This window comes from Pipra filicauda, unplaced genomic scaffold (genome assembly GCF_003945595.2).
Source record: "Pipra filicauda isolate LSUMZ 115617 unplaced genomic scaffold, ASM394559v2 scaffold137_size4652046_pilon, whole genome shotgun sequence".
Classification (NCBI taxonomy): Eukaryota; Metazoa; Chordata; class Aves; order Passeriformes; family Pipridae; genus Pipra; species Pipra filicauda.
In genome coordinates, this window is record NW_024103851.1 from 1,560,880 (window position 1) to 1,579,339 (window position 18,460).

The window sequence follows — 18,460 nt, forward strand, 5'->3', positions numbered from 1 at the left end:
GTAAATGGGTCACTAATGTCTAAAGAGAACAGATGTTAGTACTTGTATCTACTCTCCTGCCGCTGAAATGCAGATTATACTTTTTCTTCAGTTTTTACACTCAAAGGTGGTTGTAGCCCACAGGTCCTGTTTAACTTGATGCCACTTTCTGCAGTTTTTGCAAGGGAGCATAGTATTTTGCTTTCAAACATTTCTCCAGTCAACAGGCAAGAAATCATTCTATGATATTCAGTTTTGTGATGCTCTGTTCATCTCCTGTGATAAAGTTCTTCTATTGTTTCTTCTTATTTTAAGCAGTGTTATTTCAATTCATATGATATACAAGGTATTTTTTCTTCTGCGTTCATACAAGGCACTCCAGAAGACAGTGCAAAGTGTAATCAGGATGTGTAGGACTACGTTAACAACTTTAATGTAAAAGGAGGCAAAAAATGTGCAATAAATCACCTGTTTAAAGCCTGAAAACCTCATTTTGTTTATACATTTATTGATTTTTTTCTCTAATCATGTCTAGCTCCTTTAATCATCTGTTGCTTACCTGCCCTCTATTATCCAAAACCCAAATAATAGACTTCAGTTAAACAATAGTTGCAATTTATAGAGTGACAAGGGATACCTTTATCCGCTAGAGAGTCTCCTTCCAACTCCAAAGGAAAGGCCAAACTCTTCAGATGTTTTTCAGTTCTCATGAAAAAAATCACAGAGCAGAAAGAAAACATTTCCCTATAAATCATCACTGGTACAGCCAGAGGGTAAAACAGCGTTTGTTCTGTGCTGATTTTCATGGGTTTTGCTGAAGTAATTACGTGCAGGGCAGGTTGGGTGGAATGTAAGGTAAAAGGTTATGATACTGTCATAGCCCAGAGTAAATGCACTCTGCTGAATTCTCCTAGTCATGTTGCAGCCTTCGCTATTTTATAACATGAAAGAGCAGCCTATGTATAAAATTTTCTGCTTCAGACAGACCTGGTTAGTGATAAGTGAGATGGTTGCTAATTTCCAGTGAGAAATGTTGATGACTGGGTAAGTATGTTGATTAGTACTGAATGTCAGGACTGAAACATGTGTCTTTATGTCTGACTCAGCATCAACAGTTATTGTAGACTTGAGTACTTTCTGCTTGTGCATTTCTTCTGTGTACCCAGTCACAGTGCATGATATTTTAGAGAATTAGACATACTAACATTCTCACATTTCCTCTTATTCCTTTTCTCTTCTTACAAGTAAATGCTAGTAGTATAAAATGTAAACTATTTGATGTGTGATTTTTAACATACATTTCTTTGTTTATTTGGTCTGGGTTTTTTATTACTAAATCTGATGCAAAACTAAAGTGAAAGGATAGGCTGTATTTTCTTCCTTAATATCCTAACAAGTGTTGACTGACAAGCTGAAAATATGGGCGAGCAAAGGAAAATTTATCTAAGATATTTCTCCCATAAATGCTTTACTAAAACTTTAAAAACGGCCTTAAACAAAAATTACTCCCAACAATGCTCCACAGTTATTTGAATACCCTGTAGATTACAATTCCCCAATACCTATTGTTTCCATCATTACAGCATCTGAGAGAAATTAAATAGAACTTGTCATGTATCTCATTCTATTATTTCCTTCATTTTATTTCACAGGTCACTTGCAATCTTTTGAATGTGAAAGCTAAAAATCTTTACTGTGTAAGCAGTAACACAGAAATAAGTTATGAAAATGGATCAGGATTTTGAAAGACACTTTTTCCTTCTGATTGCTTTGCAAATGCTAACTGCTGCTACTAAAGGCTGTTCCTAAGTAATACTGGCATGCTTATGATAACGGTTTTTTGTAGTATCTCTTAGGATCCTCATCTTTCAATTCTCATTGCATACAATGTACTGCCAGCAGAGAACTATAAAATGGTTTCTGCCCCAGACAGCTTACACTGATTTAAATTGTGATGAACAGAGATATCGGAATAGTATCAACCTAACTGCTTTCAATTTTTTGGAGTTCTTTAGTATGAATCTCAGTGAGGAAAGAATAGGAAAGAAACAATGCTCTATTTTAAAATTTTAAGATGCAAACAAAGGTTTTTGTATAACAGAGAGTGGAACAGACCATATTATGGTCTTCAGCTTTTCCTTCAACAATTGCTTTAGGAAAGGAATAATTTGGTGCCCGCTTTACTGAGCTAGCTGTATTTTGAAGTATTGTATTTTTGTGTCTGTTTGTGTAGTTGGCTTCTAAACAGTAGCTGATTTTATCAGGATTTGTGGTGTGGTTTTTTGCCCAACAGCAGCGGAGAAGTGATTCAAAGTTTACACCACTGTCAATTCACTGATCTAAGGGGATTCCCAGATGTACCAAAATTAATTAATAGGTAGCAACTGATTCTCATATCAGAACGAGAAGAGTACAGCATGTAGTCCCCTTTTAATAGAACAAGTAATACTGTATGCTGTCATTAAGGCATACAGTTTCTTATTAAAATACTCTATAGAGAAAGAGAATAAATTATATATTTTAAATTGATATAACTAGCAGAACAGTTAACACGAAGAACCCATAATTAAATAACCATCTTTAAAAAATACACAGAACATGGGAAATAGGATGATCCAGGTTAAACAATATGTGAACATAATTTCACGGAAAGTTCTATATGCAAAATCAAACAATGCAAAGTATATTTATATTACTTAATAAGAAGAAAGGAAAATGCATGTTGAAAACTGAAAGAACAAAACCAAACATGAAGTCTTATGACTTTAAAGAAAAGCTACAAAAAACCCACAAAACCAAAAAAATGTCAAAATCTGTTATTGAGCAGGTGTGAAAAGAGCAGAGTTGGCTTTCAGATAGAGATTTTCACCAACTTTACACATGTTCAAAGTCCAGTCCAGATAGGCAGCCCACCAAATCATCATTCTCGCCTCTTAACATTGAGGACTCTACATTGTCATTCCACACAGAATTTTACTGAATAAAAATCTCATGAGAAACAAAAATCTGTTTACAGTCTTCATGGAGAAGTCCAGGAGTTACCTGAACAAAAAGAGGGTGGCTCAGATCCGAGTTCACAGATGTATTTAGGAGCCTAAAGGCTCAGTAGGGCTCTAATTCATAAATGTATTTACATATCTGCAAGCAAAGTATTTCTATGAATTAAAGTCAAAGCTAAATACTAGTCAAGAACCCTCTGTATGGAGAATTATCCAAATAGTCCAAGGCATCAAAAAGTTCCAACTCAATTCTATATGCAGGAGCAGGTGCAGTTATGTACCTGTACCAGACAGACTCAATGGTAGGTGATACATCATTCTCCAGGCCTTTGGGCTGTTAGGCACAGTATGCTACTTGATTGGCCAGACTTTATATGCATTTGTATACTGAGTTAGAGATCCAGCAGCCATTTTTTCCCTACTCTCTGAAATACAACCCTGCTACTGAAATCCTAAAGTAATACACTAATTTCAGTTGTCTCTGGATATCCTTTTCCAAAGAAGACTATAAAATAACAATCAAGATTTGATGATGGTTAATACATCAGTCCGAAAAATGAACAGTCAAGAGCCTCTTTGCCAGAGGGAAAATGGTCAGTCCCATTCTCGTGCTGCTACTGGTATCAAACCTGTGTGCAGACTGTGAAGCATGAGAAAGGAACCTGTACTATGGTGGGCTGAATACGTTACAGTGCGGCACAACAATCTCACGAAACTCTTCTTCCCTCTGTCCCTGGCTCTCCTCTCCCTCACACAGCTTCGGGGTTACTGCAATCTGCACTGTTCTCACACAATTTCCAGATTTAGCACCATAATTGTCTCATTTCCCCATACCAGCCTTCATAGAGGATAAAAGCTCCACAGTCTCCACCTCCTCACATCCGCTGGGCAGTTTCATTTCAGAGATGACTACCCAGGAGCTGTTAGTGATTATAAGACCCATCCATGTTATGCCTGCTGTCAGGTTCCCTCCTGGGCCAGAGTATTGAAAAGACATATTGTACGCTCAGCAAGAAATTGCGGTTAGCCTAGGATATACTTAGACCATGGTTTTGAGAGAGAATATTAAGAACTCAGGGCACTGGAAAAACAAAGGTCTTTTTCCGCCCCAGGAGGTAGAAAAGTGCCAAAAGGTGAATATGAGGCTTTTGTAAGCTTTGAGTTTGTGGATTCTGCTGTCTGACTCAAGGTTCTAGCTCTATAGCATGTAATTTAAAGTCTCGTCTAGGTGCTTATAATTTAATTGTAAGGTGTTTCACAAACATCTTAGCAGGTGCAAAGAGGACGTGAAGTGATCCTTTTTTCCTCTCTCCTCAGCTGGAACATGAAGAAGGCACTTTATGATCCAATTAGTGCCTCCAGGAGCTCTCTAATTGCATTATAAAGCATCTTAAAAAAAATAGAAAATTAGAAGTTGGTTTTTAAAGCCTTAAAAAAAAAAAAAAAAAGAAAAGAAGGTGATGTTTAACTATTTACCCTCCTGGTAACTCATCAGTGAGAGGACCCAGCATCCTTCTACACCTCGTTTTGTCTGTAAGTTCCACAGGTGTGAAATGCATTCCATCACCCAGAACTCTGGAGAGTGGAGCATCCTTTATTGTATTGTAATCAGAGCTTGAAGTGTGCCGGGAAGCTTTGCACCCAAAGCAGCTTGTGACTTTTAGGGATGTTGTACATTCAAGGAAACTGCAACTGTGCTGCACTATCTGTGGCCATTTTAGCCTGCTAAATATCTGTTCTGTTGAGTTTTTATACCAAGCTCATTGGCATAGTGTCTGAGAGGTATTATATATAATGAGCTATAACAGGCTTTCAACTTCAAAGCTCAGCCTCTGTATAATAATTATCACATCACTTTCCATAACTCTCACATATTTTACTTACTGAGTGGGTGGGAAGAAGATACTTAAATAATATTTAGACTTATATAGTGCTTTTCAGCTGTAGATAACAAAATATTTTTCTGTTGGCAGCTAAGCATTATCATCACCACTGTGAAGATGGAAAAGACTAAAAGGCAAATAACACAGAACTGTATATGGAACCCCAGCTTCTGATCCTTAGTGTACAGCCCTTCCTCTTCATTCAATTAGTGCTGCTCCCAAGTACTTTTCTTCATTAGCTGAAAAAAGTTATAGGACTTTTATCCCCTTTCCAATAAAAGAATGAAACGTCTAAAAGCAAAACACTTGAATATGTCTATCTTATAAATGGCAGTAATGCTTTTTTTCCCTTACACTCACATACAGCTGAGCAGAATACCAGCCATGCATTTTGTGTTTCCACCTATTCTTTTTTTTTTTTTTTTTTTTTTTTTTTTTTTTTTTTTTTTTTTTTTGTTGCTAGGATTTAATGCAGCCCATTGCAGCAAAAGGGCACACTAGCAAGACTCTGAGATAAGGTTACTCTATGTCTATTCATTCCCTCAGGAAGAGTCTAACACCACCAAGGGTGTCCTTGAAATCACTTGGAAAGGGATACTAATGTAATTTAAATATTTCAAAATTCAGGTACTGTGTTACCTCAACCCAGTCCTCCTCTTCCTGCTAAATTTGCACTCTTATTTAGGAGAGCCTTTTCTTGCCTGGTACTGTGACTGTGCTGGGAACCCCTTCTCCCTCTGGCTAGCAGGCATTGACAGTCTCTCTGCATTGTGATAACAGGAGAAAAGGACTGCACCTCTGGGAAGAGAGATTCACAGTCAGGTGCTGTTTCAGGAAAAGGGTAAGGGACAGCAGACAGCTTTCATCTTTTGTTCTGCCACAGTCTGTCACACACCTATGTATTGGCATACCCATTCTTACACTGCTTTGAGTAAAGCCACTGATAATTCACAGTAGGTTATCAAGAGATTTTACCAGGATGCTCTTTTTTTTTGCCTCTCTTCTGCAAAAGTTCACCGTGCTTTTTCTCATCGGAATTTTGGATTGAATTTCAGTCATACTCAGAGCCCCAAAACAAAATTATCTCACAAAACCAAGAATGCTGCTCGCATTAAAACTCCTTTGATCCAACAAACAATGCATCATCTTGTTCCAGATTCTTTCATGGCAGGATCCCAATTTCTGGTATAAAATTCATAGGCCTTAATAAATCTTCCACAGTAATAGCCTGAATTTCAGGAGTTTAACAAACACGCTGAGTTTTAGGTTTTATTACAAACATTTCATATAATTAGCATGAACAGATGGCATATGATTCTACCATTAATCATTTGTGTACAACCAAAATACAGTAATGTCAGTATCTCCCAGGATGTCTTCTTTGAAAAAATACCTGGCTGCAATTCTGTTCTCTCTTGCACCCATCAGACACCATGACTGTAGTAAAATTACTTCTGATTTATCACAGTATTGAACAAGGGTAGAATAAAGCCTTTTTCATTATGCAAACTATCCTCAGTGGTTTCAAGACTTACATTGGGTTTTATGTAATATATAATCAGTTAAAAAAACAACTTCCCTGTGTAGGACAAAAAGGAGGAATATTAATGGAGAATCTTTCAAAGCATTTCTGGAAACAATACCCTTATGTATAAAAAGAGTCTTTTTTTTGGCATCTCTATATGGTAGTGTTTTCAATTCCAATAGCTATAATAAGAAAAAAAATCTGCCCTATTTGTCAATCTGTCAGGAAATATATTTCGGCTTCAAGCATCATACTCCTGGGGTTTATGGAAATCACAAAACATCTCATTCAGATGAAGAGACTGAAGCTATAAGCAGTGCAATTAATATCTTCAATTTCTGCCTTCAGCATAAAAAGAAGCTCAAAAGCTTTTTAAATCTGAATCCCAAATGCTGTCTAATAGTTCACATCTGGCTTATGATATTTAGGAGGAACAACAGTTGTTGGTATCAGCAGTGCATTCAGCGACACACTAACCTTGCTTACCAAGGGGAACACAGGGCTGGCCAGAGGTCATGGAAAGGTTGTTTGGCAGGTTCAGCTGAGCAGAAGGGTTGCATCTCAAATGCTGCTGTTGTGTACCTTGGTGACAGAAAAGCCTGCATCTCCCTGACACTACATAACCGTGGATTACCATGTATTTTCACACAATGTACACCCAGAGTACAGCCAACAAGTCATGTTGTTTTTTGCAAAAATCTTTGCACAGTGACAAGTTTAACCTTTTTATATTGCATTTATTTGTTTGCATGTCAGTAGTACTCAACACCTAATCTCAGACATTGCTGTGTTTGATGTTATGCAAGAACCTGGACAGATATAATTCATTCCTGGAAAATACTTCCAGCCTGTTTGACACATCAGGAAGAACCACACTGTCCGTTTGCATTTTGTCTGTGAGACTCTTGTCTCAGATCACTAACAGGCCCAAGAAAAGCTCGGGAAAGGCAATGGCAATAGTTGTTTCATTGCTGGAGCTGGACAATTGATCAGCCATTCCAAGTAGATATTCTCTCAAATGACTACTTTACCTCACAGCATTTCAGAAGGACCCAGAGAATATAACAAACATGTTGCTATAGCAGACACGTTATACAGAGAGAGGAAGGGGCTTACTATGTAAATTTTGCAGCAGATCTTAGAAGACTTTCTCCTAACTTGTTAATTTTACCATAAAAAAAATCATCCTTTCTTCCCACAGTGCCTGTCTCCAAAAAGAAGTCTGCTTTTTAGCAGAGAAACTGAGGACAAAATAGACTTGTATAAACACTCATTTGTTCTGGTGAAGTAGCTGAGGTGACAAAGGAATTTGGGTCACATTTTAAGTAGGAATTTGCACAAGGAAAATGAGTGGTGCCAGAATCCTGGCTTTCAGGATCCTACTGGATAAAAGTCTCATCAGTCAGGGTTTATTAAGTGTAGCCTCACTTTGAGCAGGAGGTTGAACTAGATCAACTCCCAAGGTCCCTTTTAACCTAAATTATTCTATGTTTCTAAGTCAAGCCAACACTCAGGTGGTTGAAAAATGGCAAACAACCCGTAGTAATGGATTGTTTGGCACAACCCAATCAGTATTCTGTACCTCCCACAGCTTTCCTTCTCTTCTCACTGGGCTTTTAGGTGATTATTTACGTTTTTACTTATTCTTTTGTAACCATAACTGTAAAAACAAGAGGGAGAAAGCGATATAAAAGAAAATAACTTAGACACAATTGATGATAATGAAGAATACAGATGCTGTATTACATTGCTGTGAAATATTCTCCTCCACCAGAATGGTGCATGACAGTAAACCAAGCATAGTTATGGAAGCTGCTAACAGGCACAGGCTTCTTAATATTCCTTCACAGCCCATAGAAGACAAATGTCTTCCCAATTTGTCTCTATTTAAACATAATAAAACAAAAGAGAGAGAGAAATATTTGTTACCCTGGGATAAATGTCTTTTCTTGAACACCAGAGAAACCAACTGCCAAAGTTTGCTGGCCAAAAGTCAGGCAGGAGATGATTTCTTTATTGTGATCAAGCTTACTGAAAATACTCTTTCAGTCGGCATTAAATTTATCTCCTGCTGCTATAGAGAAAGTACCTGTGCAGTCAAATTTTGATCAGAGGTGTGTCTTGTCTGAGTAGTCACAGGACTGCGATACATGAAGGGCTAATGAACAGTAGAGTGCTCATACTTCTGTGCTGGGACATGCATTTACAAAGCAGATGAAAGACTACCTAGGGAGCGCCTAACAAACTCTTGCTTGTGGCTGTGAATAACAATGAGAGCTGGGTTGAAGTGTATTGTGAGGGTATTTTTTTTCCTTTGGTGAATTTTTACACTTAAACTGAACCATTTTATTTATTTATTTTATGCATATGGCTAAATCCAAGCTGAGGGTAATCACTGTAAGCTTTATGCTTCCTGCTCCCTTTTCTGAAAACATTCAGGATAACTGAAGCAGTTAACTTTCAGGTACAGGTAATCATATGATCTATGCAGACATATCGCATATGTACAGGTAATATATGATATATATGTTATATGACATGACCACATAATCCCAGGTACTGAATATTGAAACCCCGAGTGTCACTGTTTAGCCAGTCTATCCAAGTCTTGGGATCATATCATAGAATCTTAGAATGGTTTGGATTGGAAGGGACCTTAAAGATTACCTAGTTCCAACTTCTGTGCCATGGGCAGAAACATCTTCTACTAGACCAGGTTGCTCAGAGCTCCATCCAGCCTGACCTTGAACACTTCAAGGAATGGGGCATTCACAACTTCTCTGGGTAACCTGTTCCAGTGCCTCACCATCCTTACAGTAAAAAATTTTTTCCCAATATCTAATCTAAACCTATTCTCTTTTAGTTTGAATCTACTCCTCCTTATCTAGTCATCACATGCTTTTGTAAAAAAAGTCCCTCTCCATCTCTCCTGTAGTCTCACTTCAGGTACTTGAACCTTGCAACTGGGTTACCCCTAAGCTGCTTCTTTTCCAGACTGAAAAAAACCAAATTCTCTCAGACTGTCTTCATAGGAGAGGTGCTCCATCCCTATAATCATCCTGGTGGCCTCCTCTGGACTTGCTCCAACAGGTTGATGTATTTCCTATGCTGGGAACCCCAGAGCTGGACTCAGTGCTCTAGGTGGGGTCTCATCAGAGAGGAGTAGAGGGGCAGAATCACATCCTTTGTCCTGCTGGCCAGGCAGCTTTTGATGCAGCCCAAGATACATTTGTCTTTCTGGGTTGTGAGTGCACATTGCTGGCTCATGTCCAGCCTCTCATCCACCAGCACCCCCAAATCCTTCTCAGTAGGGTTGCTCTCATATGTCATCCTGTAACTTTTCTACAAAGTAGATCAACTGATTATTTAATAATAACTATGATAGGTTTTCTCCAGAGCATGTTAAGGGACAAAATCTGCCTACACTTTATATGAATAAGAGTGGAACAGGAAGGCTATTCACAGCTGGTAAAAGGGATGGGCTAAATTTCAGTTTTGACTCTTCATGAATGTCTGTACTGTCCCCATTTCTCTGTTGAATATTCAGGCCAGGGAGCATATGTTGGAAGGAGTATCCTATCCAACAACATAGAAATGAAATGTGGAGTGCTGAAACACTAAATTTACGCTAATTGGAGTACTGGAAGTATTCTTCCTGCTTGGACTCTTTAAACCTTCAGTTGATTTTCAAGGGCCTTTTATAATGCACCACAGAAAACTGGCAGACATTGGCCCAGCTTTTTGAGGGGGAAGCAGTTACACATCATTCTAACACATCATTTTTGCATATTTTTTTTCCAAGTGAAAATCTGCTATTATCTGCACAGAGGTAGAGCTATTTTTTTTGCCACAAAGGTCTTTCCTTCCTCTTGCAAGAAGGTGATTGCTTCCTGCTTATAGTAAAACTAGCTCTTACAGGAATGAAACACTGAACAATTTTAAGACAATATTAGGAGATATCTTGCTCTCCACAGAATCAGAGCAAATGCCTATGAGTTTTGAAGGTAGAAAGAAAACAAAATTTTCTTCACACTGATACATTTTTATGAAGATCTGGACTTGAATCAAAATGGTTTTTTGGTGGATGATAATGATGCTGAAATACAATGAAATTTGCATGGAAATGTAATTATTATTATTAGGAAGCACTGCAACAGAAGAAAATATCAGTTGATGACTCAATTGGCAACAATTCTGTCCACAAATAAAAAAGTGATTTATGTAACAGGGAGCATGGAGGGGAAGGAAGTGACTGGCATTCCATCCACATGATATTGTGTCCCCAGCATTTCTTATCAGATACTTCAAGCTGAGTCAGCTGCACATGACCTTCAGAGTAAGGTTTGAATTCATGCCTTAAATCTGCACTGGGTTTTCCTCTTTCCCCACACTCTTTTACATTCACTTTGATAACAAATAGAAAACACACTCTCCTTAGACATATGATTTCACTCTTTGAGGTGCTGTTCCTGAAACACTGTTGTCTTCAGACTACAGACAAGATATTTACCAATCCTTTTACTTGAACCATGTCATCTGTTTTCCTGTTGATATCTTTGTTGATATCTTTCAAACAGATCTCTAGAAATAATTAATTTTTTTTAATTGCCTACTATTTTTTTACAGACAGCAAGATGAAATACTGATGTTTAATAAATGCGGTTACTGATTTATTATGTAGTCTCCTGTATGGAAAATATTTTTAGTAAATGAACAGAAATGTCAGTTTCTATGTTTTGCAAGCTAGGTACTGCAGTGGGATCGGTGACAGGAAGTCTACAAAATGGGAAGTGAAGAGGAAAATGAAAGTCTTTCTCAATCAATGATCAGATAAAAGAAGTGAAGAATTTATCAGATATTCTTCTGTGAAGATCAGGGCTTTAGCATCACTTGAAGACATGCTTCCCAGAAATATTACACTTCTATCCCTTTTTAGAGGTCTATGGGAAAAGGACAGAGAACAAAAGGAAATAGAATAGAAATTAGCAACTATTACTATGGTTCTCCCCCATGCTATGATGCACGCTTTTATACCTTTAATCTGTGGATTTCAAAGACTTCATTAAATCTGATTTGATTAACCTAAAGAAATTCAGGAGTTAATTTACAGCTACTTGCCAATTTACAAGCCATTGAAGTGCAATGAAACTGGGCATTCTTCTTTCAGCACTTTCATAATTAAGCATTTGACTAATTTAAATATTAAAACTGTTTTCTCATAATTGCCTGATCTCAGTCAAATATAAGCAAGACAAATTCATGTCTGCTTAAAAGATCTGAGATCTGTTTTAGCATAAAGCCCACTGAAATCAGTAGAAAGGTTCTGGTGCTTCTGTCAGCAAGGCCAGCACCTGCAGGGGCTCTCTGGCAAAGGACAAGTGCCAAATTTACACTGTGTAAGAGCAGACTTTCACTGCATACACTAAAGGAAGCCAACAAAATGGATTGTTTTTCTCTTGTTACTAACAGAATCAGAAATTATTTTAAAACAGAAGAAGAGCTGTTAAAATATAGATATACACTTGCTAATTATTTCTATCTCATTTTTCTCAGATGAGACATTGAAAATGGAAGAGTATTTTCATTTTCTGTTTCCATTCCATTTCATTATCAGGTTAAGATTCCTGAACACAATTCAAACATTGGCATAGGTTTGTCAGAAAGTTTGTGATATCATCCTTATCCTTTGATATATTCAAAACCTAACTAGATGAAGTCCTGAGCACCCTGCTCTAGTTGACCCTACTTTGAGAAAGGGGATTATTGGACTAGATAACCTCCAGAGATCAACTCCAAATTCAACTACTCTATAACTCTTTGAAAATATTTAAATCCGAATTACAAAAAATTTTCATAATGTAGAAAATATGTACTTGGAAAGTTAAATACATTTCAGAGTTCCTTTCTCATCTTCTTGTGGGTGCACAACCCTGTCCCTGGTCCTTGGACTGGCCCATGGGTAAATAGCACCCCTGACTTTATCCACTGCTGTATAAACAGTCAATGCAAACTATACATCCCTTAAGATCCACTTCAATTATCAAAATCCTGTTTTATCAGGACATGGTTCATGCATAATCTATGTTCTTGATCTCTGAATAGGATTTAACTTACACAGAGATCTGGAGTACTTCAAACAGCTTGCCTTCTACCTCCTCTTAGCACCTCCAAACAGGAGTTCCATTGCCTTCCAGTTAGGAATCATGCTGATTACACAAGAGCTGCCCATATAACACCACTTGTTTCTCCAGCAAACATGCAATTGCAGATAAGTGTGGGTAAATAATACAACGTGCAAAGGAACATTATGGAGTGCACTGTATTATTACCCATCTGGAAGATTTATTTGACCAATATATCAGCCGTCAGGGTATTCGAAGCACTGTCACAAATTTGCAAAACCAAAAAATCACCTCCAGCACAATATATGTATGTGCTTCATTAGTGCTGAGAATGTGTCATTTTAGCAAAGTATGGGAAAAATCAAAGTCAGTAAGGTGGAAGCAAAACTAATTATTTAAGAGATAAATCTTTTTTTTTTCAGACAGGTTATGGGATTTTCCTGTGCTAGGGAGACAGCTCATGCCATAAAATCAATACAACAGGAGTTTGATGTAAGTTTGGAGCAAAAGTTCAAGTTCTATTAAAGACATTCATATACCTACCTTTCTTTATACTACAGATCACACCAGTGAAACGCTTCTGTTCATAACAATAAAAGAATATAAGGCCAGTAGGTGCTGATAGTGTTCTGATTCTTTTTCTTACATTTTTCTTTGAGACATTTAAGTTTACTAATGCTCAGGATGTTCAGCAAAGCCAATTTTCTTGTGACAAAGTGACCAAGTAGCAGGGCTTGGAGAGAGACTGTGTGACGAATTCAATTATATAACCTTGTCAGTAGGCAATTTTTTTTGCTTACCTAAAGTAAAATCTAATAATGAAAAAAATATTTCAAGGAACCTGGAAGTTCAGAAAAGTAGATATTAATAGGTCTGACCAGATTTTGACTGATATACACCTTTTTTTAAAATAAAACCTTCACTCTTCAGTCACTTAAATACATTAGAAAATTGTACCCAAAACATAAATGTATGAAAATAATTGTCAAAATTGCCCAGGCTTTAGATACAATTCATGTAGTATTCATACTCAGTTGCTGTTTTTTCCACAAATTATGATAAAATGAAAATCAGGAACAATGTCACTTTGTAACTGTCTTTCAAAATAAGATACTTTTAGTCCATGACATGCTAAACCGTATCGTTTGGGGAAAAGTTGGTGTAAATATAATATTACTAATCATTGATAATATTTATTTAACAGTAGAGGGCATATGTAATTGCAAATGTAATTTCGAAAAGGCTGTCATAAACTTTTGCTTTCTCCAAAAATTAAACAGTACTTGGAACAATGTAACAAAATGCACATGAGATTTTTTACTTCTTGCTGCTCTAGGGAACTAATTTAAATACACAATATGGACTTTAAGGGTTTGTTTATGTGTTTTTTTCCCTTTGGCCCAGCTCCTAGTTTCAGAAACAGTTGCTATTTGTTGTAAGCACAGGAATAACAAACTCGCAATTCCACCAGAGACATAGGCAGGTTATTAACAGCTGGGGAGTAAATTCCAAGTCAAACAGCACCATATTGTTTCTGTTCCTCAGATGCTATTTTCATGCATATTAGCAAAATAATTACACTTTCCTTTCATAAGGAAACATATTTATAACAAGAATTATGACACTTCAAGGAAACTAGAGTCATTACAGCTAAACTCAACCTGTGTGCTCTCCACTTTTCATCAGTAAAAGCTTGACAAAAACTTCACCAAAAAATGTACTCTATTAAAAAAAAAAATCATGAAAAAATAATAAAGTTATGGAGAGCTAGTTTCACTCCTCTCTATTATCTGTGTTTTCAATGATGGCAGCTTCAGGTAAGAAGCTTTATAAGAGGAAGGTAATTCTGTAGAGGGTTCACTAAGGTTCTGAAAGAAAAAAGTTCAATTTCCTTCTTTTGTGGCTAGTTCATACAAGATATGGACACAGTCATGCAGGATCCAAGGCAACGCAGCTCCAGCTGACACTAGAGTTAGATCCATGCATGTGAGCTTGGCACAAGCTTGATTTCATGGCTACGGAGACCTCTTAATCTGTCATTATACTCCTTTGAAGATCTGAGCCTGAGTCACTCTGAATGAGATTTGCAAAGCAGTTTGAGCGCCTACATATTACTAACTAATCAAGAGGCACCTACACAGGACATGAACTCATGGTGCCTGTCTACAAACTAGGCAATCAATTAGTTTTTTCTCGAGCTGTTACAAGGACACATGGAGAAAAAATTCCATTAGTGAGACCCCAGGGGTCCCTGTGTGATTTTAGTCTGTCTGTATATTCAAGAGTTATGATATGCAGTGGATATGTGACCTACATAACACCAGTGGGGCTTCACAAAAAACCACTAATCCTGCTGTGAATATCCCCGTGGAGATTAGCATTCTGATATCAGCTGAAGGGGGATAATATGCTTAAAGAAACATTTTTTTTTTCCCTACAAAGCCTTGATTGTTCTGAACTTTTAAACAATATACTTTCAACAAAACTTTTCTTGTGGTGCTGACACACTGTTGTTTTGAGCTGACATGCAGAAGTCAAGGACCAGAGCTTATTCCTATCATTGTCTTTTACACTGCAAGTGGTGTTAATGACTGGGAGAACATTAAAATAAGTTGATTTCTGGAATGTTGTTTTAGTGACAATCACAACAATGTCCATTCAACAGTGAAGATTACAGCAACCGTCTCACTGAGAGTGCATTCTCCATTCTCTTAGCACTTGAAGAGACCAGGAAAAATAAGGCCCTTCAAGTCCACTTGCTGTATGTTATCCACTGAACTTCTGGACAGGTTGAGAAGATCCTTATATAATCTTGAGCACTATTGGTTTAAATTGCCTTAAATTGTCCTAGGCTTTATTTTCTCATACATTGTCATGAATGATGGTGTGTGTCAGGTGCATTCAGACATAGTTTTTTGCCAATCTCTTCTAGATAAATTCAGGTGAAGGGTGAGGATGTCAAATACAGCTAGAATAGAATGCTCTGCCTGTGGTGGTCTTGTTTTAAAGTGCACCACGTTATTTTTCTGTTCAGAAAATCTGGTTAAAATTTGAAACTAAAATGTCTTCTTTGAAAATATACCAGTTTATCTTCATAATGCCAAAGTTCTAAAACACTAGAAATGTTGGGATCATCAAAGAGAGGCTGAGGTAGACCTGACCTTGCTCTCTCAAAAATTGTTAGAATTTACCAGAATAAAAATGAGGTAGAAGGAAACTGCTTCAATAACAAATGCTATCCTTCTCCATATGAGAGTTATAAAAAATTTTTCATAAAATTGCCACTCTTGTCAAGTGTTGGGTATATCAGCAGACTTTGAGCTTCTAGTCAAGCAGGTATAAAAATGCTAGTATGGCTGAAGACATTTGTCTCTGCACATTGGGTTGTGGCATGTTGTGGTTTTAGCCCCTAAAAAGCCAGTTTCAAACCCCCCACAGCTTTACTCCAGAGTGAGAAGTTTCATACAGGCACACCTCAGCATGGGGGAATTATTTCAAACCACGACTTGGGATGATGCAGTTGAACTTTGAGAAGAACTCTAGATCAGCTTTCTTCCCTGCAGGTGAGGCCAGGTGTGCAAGTCTTACAGAACCTGTAACATGGGGACATACCATGCTTCTCTTTTTGATATGGGGGCTTCTCCTTTTAACACATTCTAGACTTAGTCACCTGTGTTACACTGTGTTACACTTACCCTGTGTTAATCTTCAGGGCAACTAGTTAATGCTCTGTCTTCCTGTGAGCTGGACCCATTTATCTGTCCCAAACTAAATGGCATATTTGAAATGCCTCTGTGGCATGAAGATAATGAAGGCAATAGAGTTTCTGAAGAGAAAACTGTAGAAAACAGTGAGAAAAATTGGACTAGTGAGTAATGGGGTTTTTTTCAGGCGAAGAAGGGCAGGAATTGCTGTTAATATTTAACAACCTTGTCATCAGAGGGTTAGAGCTTGAGTTCTAAGTCTGCAGACTCTCTTCAAAGCAGCATAAAGACTCAAATTTTTCACAGCACCCTAAATCTGCTGGAGACTTTATAGGAGCAACTTCTTGTGAGAAACTGCTAAGACAAACACCTTGCACTCATATTCTGGGAGTACAGGCATTATACATGGTGCCTCCTATTTTCAGGGAGTTTACTTGCCGTTCTTCCTGGATCCTACTTTCCTACAGATCTGTTTTCTGAATTGCTGCCTCACCAGTCTGTGAAGTGCATCATTGCCTCATAACCCAAAAAAGCCTTTCTTCCACCAAAAAAAAGTAGATCAACAGAATCAACTCAAATCCTACCATATTTTTAACCAACTTAAAGACTAGAAATTATAATGAATAGAAAACTCATTTTGAAAAAAATCTTCAAATACTCTTTCTGTTTATACTCTCAAGTGGACACAAGGTACTGTGTACTCTGTTCTCTGTAAATGGATGTTATCTTTGAACACTTGAACAGTCGCCTGAGTTAAATGGGACTACTTAGCCACTCAAAGTTAAGCACTTAACTTTAAGAAAGTTGGTCATTTTTCATAAGGAAGGAAAAGCACAGAAATTTCAAAAGTAAAACATCTTGATTGGAACTTGAAATATTTTGATGGGGAAAAGCTTTTATTTATTATACTTCATGACAACCATACTTGTATTGCCTCATTCCTCTGTATTCTAAACTGCTTAGATTATTTTTCCCTCAGGAATTTTGATGGAGAGGAAAAGCAATGCATGGTAAGAGATAGTTCTCCTTAAGACACTTGACCTGTGGACTGTGATGGAAGTCTAAGTTAGGTAACTATGCTGCTGTGACTATCGTGGTCTTTTGAAATGAAAATATTTTACCTTTGGAACATAAGAGTCATCAACTCCCAAGAGTTTTGTGAGGAAACAAAGTGTACTTATGAGCCATACTTGCAAAATGCATGTACAAGATGTACAGCATGAGACATAGTAATCTGTTGATTTTTTTTTCTTGACCTTTTGAACAGAGTTGAACGGCCTCGTTTCAAAATATTCCAGGATCACTGCAATAAAAACTGTCAGAGTTGTCATCGGTTTCAAAATGCCTACACTAAAACATGATTTTATCTGATTTTATAACATGTTTTTTTGGGGCAGGCATAAATAAACTGAGGCGTGACCCTAAAATTCTTTATTTAACTGATTGTGACTATCTGTGGCTGCAGCCAACCATCACATAATAAAGGGTTTATGTTATTGCTGCAGCTTGAGTACACACTTTGAAAGAAAGAAAAAGTTTTTGCCTTCTCAGTTGCTTCATAGGCCAGTGACCTTTATAAATGACAGCAAATCTCTGCTGAATGAAGGATGAGGGAAAAGAGGAAAACATTAAGATATTTTGTCCTACTTTTTTGTGGCATGTTGAAAACAATCACAGTGCCTATTTGTCATGTTCCAGCTTTGCCTCCCTTTTGCAGTAGTCTCTGACAGGCTGAATGAAGAAAGTGTAAGTGAAGATGAATTGGCAAAGGTATCACTTCTGGTCTGTCTAATTCTGCAGCAGATGAAAAATATATATAATACTACGGTGTTAAAGTGAAGGAAGCATTAAGATCAAGGGACCGCAGGGATAAACCAGAAATCCTTTGGGCAATTTTGGCAACAAATGAATAATCCAAATGTGTTTCTCAGAATTCAAGATCTTCAGTTACTTCATGCTATTTGTAACATTACCATAACAAGCAGGCTGTTCACTCTGAAAAGGAGCGAGCAAGGTGAACAAACACAGAAATGGTAGTTCTAAGAATAGAGGAAAAATACGAGAAAAATTTCCCTAATATCAATGCTGTAAAATTATTTTCAGGGGGAGCATGTGCTTCTCTTTTGACTCATTTAAAACCACACTAAGGAAGTACTCAGGAGCAGACCACACAGAAAAATCCCGTCTCAGTAGCGGGATTGATGAGATGAATACCACCACTCTTCCATGGAGGAGTTGTATACCTGAA